Source organism: Myotis davidii, unplaced genomic scaffold (genome assembly GCF_000327345.1).
Source record: "Myotis davidii unplaced genomic scaffold, ASM32734v1 scaffold296, whole genome shotgun sequence".
Taxonomy (NCBI): Eukaryota; Metazoa; Chordata; class Mammalia; order Chiroptera; family Vespertilionidae; genus Myotis; species Myotis davidii.
In genome coordinates, this window is record NW_006288889.1 from 501,697 (window position 1) to 512,361 (window position 10,665).

Genomic DNA, 10,665 nt, shown 5'->3' on the forward strand with positions numbered 1-10,665 from the left:
ATCCCCTGGCGTCTCTAGCGGGGGCGGGGGGAAGCCTGGGGAGGGGGAGCCTGGGGAGTTGAGATAAAACAGGCGGCTCGGTTTATGCGGCTTGTAGCACTTTTTATTCTTTCACTATGACTCTCAGGCTTCATGGGGGTAGGGAGGGGTTTATTTGGTAAGTGTCCTGAGGGACCCAGTGGTATGGTCTCCTGAGTTTAATGCTCTAGAAATGTCTCTTGTGTGGGTTAATTGGGTTCTCCTGTTGTAATTGGGTCTTGATGTTGTCTCATTTGTGGGTTGGATCTCCCCTCAGGCTAGAAGATTGTGAGGCTTAATCCGAACCACCTCATGCAAACTATTGTACAGATGTTAAAAGCATGAAACCAATCAAAACCTAACAATAAACATAACTAAAACATGCAAAAGATGCCACTTGTTCAAATGTCATCTTTTTAGTTTCATGTTTCTGAGAAGCAGCCCCCCAACTCCACCTTTATTCTCTGACCCCTTCCTATGCTTTATTTTTCTCCATGCTCTTCTCAACTGACTTTTATTTAGTTAATTTGTTGTGTGTTTACTGTTACCTCAACCAGAGGGTATGCCTCTGAAAATATGAATATTATATCTTTGTACTATTTATTGCTGCCTGTCCAGTGTCTGGAACAGTGCATGATGGATATAAGACAATGAATTTATTTTTGTAAGAAGAAAGAATATTAAAAGTCAATGAAATGTCATCCAACTAGAATTTATCTTTCACAGAATCATTGAAAACAAAACCTGGTTGGAATTACAGCAAAGCACTAAGCAGAACATTTCTACAGAGGACTCAGGAATGATAACTAATTCAGGGAATAGTAAGAAACTGAATAGATCAAAGTTAATTTGGTAGGTAAACTATAGATGCCAAGCAGAGGAGTTTCAAGGCCTCTTTCAAAATCACAAACTATGAGTGATGATTCTAAATAAGCAATGGCACTGATTCCAAAATCCTCAAAAGAAAGCTTGTTCAAATTCAAATGCTTCTTCTCATGAAGCCAAAGGATTTCCAGCATAAATGTTTTCCTGGTGTTGCACACTTCTTCAATACATGTACCAAGTAGTTATTAGAACCCTCCACTCATATGTTTTCATTCTGTTAGTGAAAACAACCTCCTAAATTTTTGCCTTCTTCTTGGTATGTTATAGGTGATGACATTGTCTGAGGTCTTTAAGATGCCAGCACTGTTCTCCCAATATGTTTCTTTGCATAGTAGTATGTTTTTCAAAGAGACATATTTAAATCTGAAAGTCCATTTCTTGACACCAGTGCTTGCTCTCTGCATTAAGTTATCTGATTAAGCAAAGGTATGCTTTGATAGTCATTGCCAGCATTAGCAAGACAGATGGGGTACATCGCTACATGGTCCTAATTATGTGTATCCACCTTGTTTTATGAACACTTTGGGGAGTAAGTTTACTTATAATTTTTACGAGTTTTGATTGGAGTTATGTTTTATTTTTTATAACTATTTCCCTTTGAAAACATGATACACAAGACACTCTACTTCTCCAGCTAGCTAAATATTGTCAAGAAAGAAATGAGTATTCATAAAAGATGAAGATTTTATTGGAGAAAGCAGTTGTATAAAAATTAGGGTTCTATATTCTTTGACTCTTGAGGGAATATTGAAGTGCAGCTTGCAGCTATTTGATTTAATTTGTGAAAGCATTGACCATACTGCCTCAGCATCTTTAAGCAGTTATCTTATTCTAATGTCTTCATAAATGCCTGATACTCACGATGATCACAGAGAAACCCCTACTTCACAGACAGCATCTTTGACCATGACACTGAATGATGTAAAGATATATTTTCATTATCATTTTCATAAGAATTATTCATAAAAGTTTGCCTATAGATATTTGGATTTTAATGACATTCATAAATAGATAAATCTTCCAGTTAATTGAGTATATTTTCTGATTATTTATGGACTTAATCTTGAAATGGTGTACTTATTTTCACATTTCTAAAGAAATAATTTACAGAAGTAATTTTTCTTTCTAATAGTAATACAATATACTTTTTTCTACAGATCTTATGCTTGGCTCATAGCTGTTTTCCTTTATTAGTTATAATACTATTGTATTTTATATTATTAGGGATTATCTTTCTATATGACTATTATGACTATATGACATTGAAATAAAGATGATTCCATCCCTTCTGATCCTTATATATTATTTCTTTTCATTTCCCACTCTACTGTCCAAGGCCTACATTTCAATGTTAAACAGAAGTGATCGTCTGTTTCTTAATTTTTTTTAATGAGAACTTTAAAAAGAATGCTTCCTGTTTCAATATTTGCAGTTATGTTTGCATATGATTTCTTTTTTTTAAATTTTTTTTTCTTTTAAAAATATTTTTATTTAAAAAATTAAATTGCAGTTTATATTCAATATTATTTTGTATTAGTTTCAGGTGTACAGCATAGTGGTAATCAACCATATACTTTACAAAGTGTTCCTCTTGGTATTTCCAGTAGCCAATGGGCACCATACATAGTTATTACAATATTATTGACTATATTTCCCCATGCTGTACTTCATATAAGTAGAGTTACATAGTGTTTGTCTTTTTGTGAATGGCTTATTTCACTTAGCATAATTTCTTCAAGGTTTATGACAGAATATTCTTCCTTTTCATGGCTGGATAACATTCTATGGTATGTACAGACCTAATTTTGTTCATCCAGCATATGATTTCATTTATTTATTTTTATAATGCATATTTATTAAGTTAAGGAAGTTTCCTTTAGTTTCTTGTTTGATAAGGTTTTATATGATGAATGCATGTTGACTTTTATCAAATGATTTGATTATTCCAAATATAAAGATTATATTTTTCCTATTGAATCCATTAACGTTAAAATCTATATTATGACATTTAAAAAAATAATAAAACTAGCAGCCTGAGTTAATTTTAAAATCATACCTCATAAGGAAGATTTGCCTGAAAGCTTTTTATTTTTTTCATATCTAATTTATTGAGTCATAATTTTTACATTCTTTTTAGGTATTTGATTTTATGAGTTTTGACAAATGTCTACAGTCATATAACCACAATTAAAATATAAAATATTTGTATAATCCCCCCAAAAGAGTTTCCTGATGATCCTTTATAGTGAATACATTCTGCCAAACACTAGCCCCTGGCAAAAATAGATCTGTTTTGTGTCCCCATAAATTTTCCTTCTAGGTTTTCATCTAAAATTATTGTATGGACTCACCCAGTGTGTAGCTTCTTGGGAAAATGTCTTTCATTTAGTATAACGCTTTTCCAATTCATCCATGCTGTTGAATTATCAAATGTCATTACTTTTTATTGCTAAATAGTATTCCATTGGATATCCCCCCATTTTTATTGAGGTACCAGCTGATAGCTATCTTTGTTGTTTCCAGTTCTGAGTGTTTTTATATGAAGCTACTGGGCACATTTGTGCATGAGATTGTGTATGAACATACATTTTCATTTCTCGGGCTGTAAAGACTGTGTAGTGGCCCGACAGACTCACCAGGCAAGTGCACACTTGGTTCTAAGACACTGTGTTCAGAGTGGTTGTGCCATTTTGAATTCTGATCGATTCTCATGTGCTATGTATTTATTTATTTTGAATTTCCTTATTTTTAAAACAAAATGTTGTTTTAAAAATTATGTGGCTCCACATTTTAAACATTTCATATATAGTTATTTTACCTTCTATATCTAATGATGAAAATCTCTGATTTCATCTGAAAGATATTGTTATAATTTTTGTTTTTCCTGGTTCTTGCTTCTGGTCACTAATTTCCTTATAGGTTTGGTCTTGTTTTTATACTTTTAAAATTGTAGTTTCATTTTTCTTTTTTATTTTCCAGAGAGTGTTTTCTTTTATCAATAATGCAGGTTTGTGGTCACTATTTTAAGACACTTTTTGAGGGTTAATTTAAAGGAGGTATTTTATATTTTGACTTCACCTTGAAGGATGTGCTTGGGGCTTAAACACAAATCAGAGTGCCAATTATCTTGAACTAAATTTTTTGCTGCCCGTGTCTTTTCCATCCCTTCTTCCTCTTCTTCTTCCTCCTACTTTTCCTCCTCTTCTTTCTTCTCTTATTTTTATTTCTCCTTTACCTCCTTTTCTTCTTCCTCCTTTTTTTTTCTTTCTTCTTTTCCTGGTCCTTGGAGATTCTCTATGACTCTGCAATCAATAATTTAATACTCATAGAAGTGAGTGCTTCTACAAGAAGCATATCACTTTTGTACAAGAATGTTCAAAGCATTCTGTTCATAATGGAAAGCTTGAACAATGTAATGCCTAGCAACATTGCATGGGTAAATTAGTGAAGGTATATTTATAGAATGGAATGCTACATAGCAATAAAAATAATAAATTATTGATTCATGAATCTCTGAGACATACTGAGTGAGAGCAAACACAAAATAGTGTATGACTTCATTTATAGGAAGTTCCAAGTAAGGCAAATATTATTTATATATATAAAAGGCTACATGGCCATCTGACCATCTGACTGATAGCTATGATGCACAATGACCTCCAGGGGACAGATGCTCAACACAGGAGCTGCTGAGCTGCAGTGACTTGGCATTGGCAGTTCTTGGGTGGTGCACCCTGAAACCAGAGAGGAGGGAGTCAGATTCTGGGATGCATCACCTGAGAACTGCACTCTTGCAATCTGGGACCCCTTGGGGGATGTAGGATAGCCAGTTTCAGCCCAATCCTCGCAGGGCAGGCCGAGGGACCCCATCTGCCAGAGGGATCCTGCTCACTCTGCAGATGTCCTTCAAGCCCCAGGTGCAACCGGCTGAGGAGGGACCACAGGAGGTTGGCTCCAGGGCATGTCCTGCCAGTCTTACCCAGTCCCACCCTGCCAGCCACCTTCTAATTAATTTCCTTTCAATGTGCACAAGTCTGTGCACCGGGGCTCTAGTCTAAGATAAAAGTGATAAGAATACTTGTTACACTTGGGTTATTGATTGAAAGGAAGCAGTAAGAAGCCTTCAGTGTTGCAGCAAATATTCTATATCTCAGTCTGGTAGGTGGCTCTAAAATTATAAAAATATATTAAAATTTATCAAGTTGTACCCCTAAGAATTCTGTATTTTATACATGTAGGTTATATATTAACTAGAAGTCCAGCGCGTGAAATCATATGAGACCCAGAAACCCGCCATGCCATGAGACCTGCCACGCCACGAGACCCAGACTCACTGCACCATGAGACCCATCAATGCACCTCCTGGTGACTGGTCATTTGGTCATTATGGCATTACAGCCGCTGGCTCTTTATAATATAGATGAATAATATCCATTAACACATGAGCATGTTTACAAATGTCAAATATATTTAATAAGGTTAAAGAAAAAAGTAATACAAAAATCTATGTATTTGAAAATAAAGGCTTAGTTGAATAATAAGTGATAGAACTCTTTGAACCTCACTGATTTGCATTGTTTGAATGTGAATTGTGTCTCATAACATACTATTCTTTTAAAGGTGACACTCTTTTAAAGTAAATTAATTGTGAGAATTTAAGTTACAGAGAAAGTGGATGAAGATAAAAGCATTTTGGTGGATTCAGAAATTTGGAAGTATCCCTTAAGAAAATTCGAGACCTCCAGTCTTATGGAGGCTCATGATAAATTTTGATTCCACATATTAACTTAGTTTTCTTAAACTGTTTCAGACACAGAGTAAGAAGAATTGCTAAACAAGGAAGAGGAATCCGTATTCCATCTGTTTGAGCTGTAGAATAGGTGGCACACTCTTTATTTTTCTTCCAGGAAGGATATTTCCAATTTCTACATGTTCCTTGCTATGAAAAGCATTTTTATGTTTCATTGGGTAGTAATAATTAACAAAATCAGATAATATTTTTTCAAATGCCCATAAATTATACTTAAATGCAATGGGAAGAGGTAAACATTAAAAGAAAACAAAAATCTATAATCATTAAATATAGCAATGTGATCATGTTGGTAATTAGGAGGTGACTAGATCCGTGGATCATTAGTAAAGGTCACCAGTGGGTAATGACAATATAATTAATAACTAACCAAGGCAGGATGATCTATCTTATCCAGAAAGCTCTACAGGACAGATTTGCTATCATTTGCCCATGGTTTTTCTTTCCAGGATTTCTCATATCACTTTTGAAACTATAAAGATGAGAAACCCTTTTTCCTATTTACTCATGCATCTTCTCAAATATCTTTTCCTCCTCACATTTTCTTTTTTTTAAAATATATTTTATTGATTTTTTTCAGAGAGGAAGGGAAAGACATAGAGAGTTAGAAACATTGTTCAGCTGCCTCTTGCACACCTCCTACTGGGGATGTGCTCACAACCAAGTTGCATGCCCTTGACCAGAATCGAACCTGGTAACTTTCAGTCCGCAGGCCGATGCTCTATCCACTGATCCAAACCAGTTAGGGGTCTCACATTTTCCCCTGAGAATCAAATATCAAATATTCCCCTTCTGAGTGAAATAGATAATCCTATGTAATAAAGCTGTATTATGCAAATTGACCATCACTACAACACACAAGATGGCCGCCCCCATGTGGTCAAAGATGCCACCCCATGTGGACACAAGATGGCCAGCAGGGGAGGGCTGTTGGGAGGGACCAACTCTGAAAGGGAGGGCAGTTTGGGGTGACCAGGCCAGCAGGGGAGGGCAGTTAGGGGCAATCGGCCCAGCAGGGGAGCAGTTAGGTATTGATCAGGTTGGCAGAGGAATGGTTAAGGGGTGATTGGGCCTAAACGGGCAGTCAGACATCCCTCGAGGGGTCCCAGATTGGGGAGGGTGCAGGCTGGGCTGAGGAAAACCCCCTTTGTGCATGAATTTCATGCACCAGGCCTCTAGTATTTTATATAAAAAGTGAGGTATAATTCACAAACACACTCATCTGTGTTGCAAATTGCTTTTACTTGCTTTGTGGTAGAGCTTAGTATGCATATTGATCAATTTTTGAAATGATTATCACAATGTAAACTAGTTTATCTGCAATCCTGTACAAACATTGTCAAAATTGAATAAGAAAGGTTTAAAAAAGCAAACCTTTAGAAAGTTTTCAAAAAGCTACCAATGATGTTTTAAATCTAAAAAAAAACATAGACATTGTCAATCTGGCTCAACATTCAGGAGGAAAAGGCCAAGGTGCTAATCATTCTCTGGTTAATTTATTCATTCTGCTTACCAAGTTGTTACTACTTCTGTCTTTTTTTTTTCAAAGAAGAAAACATTGAAGAATTATTACTTCTCTTGATACTTGGTATCTATAGCTTATACCTTGTGATGTTAATTAGAAACCTAATTTTTGTGTACTTATCACAAAGGAAATATCATTTCATTAAAATCCAATTAGATTCAGACAATATCTGTAAAGACTACAGAATCACTGCTGTTTGAACACAGGCAGCTTTGTTCTGTTTTCATTACTTGAATAAAAGCAACCACAACAAACAATCAAAGGAAAACATTATTAATCTCTGAGAAGGTTGCAAACTTGCATTTTGAGTAGCATTTTGTTAGGAAGGCAAACAACATGGGAGATTAGGTTTCATGGACAACAATTTACTGACCTTAATTCTAATGATTCTTGGTTGTCTGTCTCCAAGGAAAGTAGCCTTCAATCAAAAACAAAAAAGCTGATGAGACCTTGTAAAATAAATGGGAATCATACAAAGTTTCCTTCAGTTATTTTAGTGAAATAAAGTAAAAAATGTCAATTTTTCCTAAAATTGGCTGCTCTAAAAATGAACTAAATTTCACTGCTGAATTAAAAATGAGTGTGATATATTTTAAATTAACTTTTTAAAAGAATTATAGTTTAAGCATTTATTTTAAATAATTTCCAATCTTGTGCCAAAGGTCATTTCCCAGGATTTTTATAAAATGAAATTCCACAGAATTTTTAAATGTATTTTTTTTTTTAAATTCCCATTTTGTAGTCCTCCCTTTTGACAACCACAGTGTGTTCTTTATATCTGTGGGGCTGTTTCTGTTTTATTTATTCCTTTATTTTCTTTTATAGAGTCCAAAGTGGGATATTTGTCTTCCTCTGTCTGACTAAAGAATACCCTCTAGATTCATCCATGTTGTCACAAATGTCAACGTTTCCATATATAATGGAATATTGTATATATCATGTTTATCCTTTCATCTGTTGATGGGCATAAAGGTTGATTCCATATCTTGCTTATCACTAGTATGTAACCCCATATTCTTTTTTTTTCTTTTTTTTAAAATATATTTTATTGATTTTTTACAGAGAGGAAGGGAGAGAGATAGAGAGTTAAAAACATTGATGAGAGAGAGAAACATCGATCAGCTGCCTCCTGCACATCTCCCACTGGGGATGTGCCCGCAACCCAGGTACATGCCCTTGACCAGAATCGAACCTGGGACCTTTCAGTCTGTAGTCTGATGCTCTATCCACTGAGCCAAACCGGTCTCGGCAACCCCATATTCTAAGGTGGTTTTAGAAACTACATATCATAAATGAGAATTTAAAATGTATTAAATATCATACTTTATTTGGACTCCTAGTGGGTACTGCACTCATGTACTCTTCCTACAGGAATGACACACGGAATGCATTAATCATGTTCAGAAAGCTATTTCTTCCAGGTCTCTGTGAACTTCTTGAATTGTTTTCTGGTGGCAGTTTTTGTTTCTGTTCTGATTTTCAACATTTATAATTATCTCTTTCTCCCCACTTAGGTAAAGCACAATAATTGTTTATTTAGTGGACAGGGTATAAATTGGCAACATTAACTGTATTAACCAATGCTACTCAAATACCCACCTCTCCTTTTGTTTTTATACTAATAAGAACTTGTATCAGTAGGACTTGAGAGGAGGTATGTCCTATGAAGTGGTGTATCAGTAGAAATGGGAAACTTGATGTCAAATATGAAAATCCTCATCCATTCCTAAGCTGCTGGCATTAAGTTCAATACTACCATGCCCCAGTATGAAAGGGCTGCCTCGCCCATTTGTACCTTTATCTGTTTGATTCCAACTGGCCTGCTTGTTAGTCCCTAAACCAGTTTTTTTCGCTGGCCTTGACAATGCTACTGTCTCCATTCTGAATGCCACCTTGCTCCTTCTTAACTGTTTCATAGTCTCTCTGTACTCATATTGAACTGTCATGATTCTGCAGATCAACTGCACCACCTTTGAACTTTTAGAATACTTTGTATGTTTTTAAATGAATTAGATATTTTACTTAACAAACTTGGAGGTGTTTGTAGATTTGTATTCCTTTCTCAACTGTAAAATCTAAGGACAGGAATGGTTTCCATTGTACATAGTGAAATGCATAGGTGAAGGAATGTATTTATTAACTATGTGAAATATTAAAAACTATTTGAAAACCTGATACTATTTACCTGTGCTTTCCAAATTAATAATTCACTTCAAGTTTCAATTTCTAAAAGCATATGCAGAATTATGAAACTTAAAAATTTGTCAATGAAGGTAAGCGGTCTGAGACATCATACTTGATTTCATTAAACATCCAAACTTTTATAAAGAATTTAAAACTAGGATTTTAAATGTTTAGCTCAATCTCATCTAGGTGACAGTGCAAGTTAAATACATCTATAATAATAAAAGCATAATATGCTAATTAGACCAGACAGCTGAACTGCCTTCCAGATGTCCTTCTGGATGAAGCCGTGGCAATGGGGCCAATGCAGAGGCAGTTAGGGGTGATTGGGCAGGCAGGCAGAGGGGTTAGGGGAAATCAGACAGGCAGGCAAGCAAGTGGTTAGGAACCAGTGGTTCCAAACTGTGAGAGGGATGTCCGATTGCCAGTTTAGATAGGGATCGGGCCTAAATTGGCAGTCGGACATCCCCCAAGAGGTCCTGGATTGTGAGAGGGTGCAGGCTGGGCTGAGAGACACCTCCCCTGCATGAATTCCATGCAACAGGCCTCTATATAGACATAGAATAGCAAACAAACAAATAAACAAACAAAAGTGGACCCATTTCTCATAGAATGTAGCTACTGGAAAAGTAAAACATACAACTACTGACTGTGAGAACTGTCACAAAGAAAGAGAACAGGTGTCCTGGCTGGTGTGGCTCAGCTTATTAAGCATTGCCAAGTGCACAGATCAATGATTCCTGGTCAGTGCACATGTACAGGTGACGGGTTTGATCCCCGGTTGGGGTGCATGTGGGAGGCAATTGATCCATGTTTCTCTCTCACATCAATGTTTCTCTCTCTCCCCTTCTCCCTTCCTCCTTCTCTACAAACAATAAAAGTAAATTATTTAAAAAAAAAATAAAGAGAGCAGGTAACCAGACAGTACACAATACCTAATGTCAACTTTTAACAAAAAAGACTTATCTGAGGAAAGAACTAACACTCCTTCCAGCTGAGATCCAAAGAAAGTAGGGAAGGCAAATAATGAAAGAAAACCCACTTTTATTGTTACATGGGAATGACAATTAACTAAGAGACTGTATTGTGAGAAGCTATTTTTTCTCATCAAGGCAGAATAGATCCCAACACATTTTGACAGATTTTCCCCACTGCCATAGTAATATTCATAGCAGATTAGCAATATAGAGTGGTTTTCAATGAAATGTCAACACTTCTCATTACGGTGTGTTTAACAATGAAG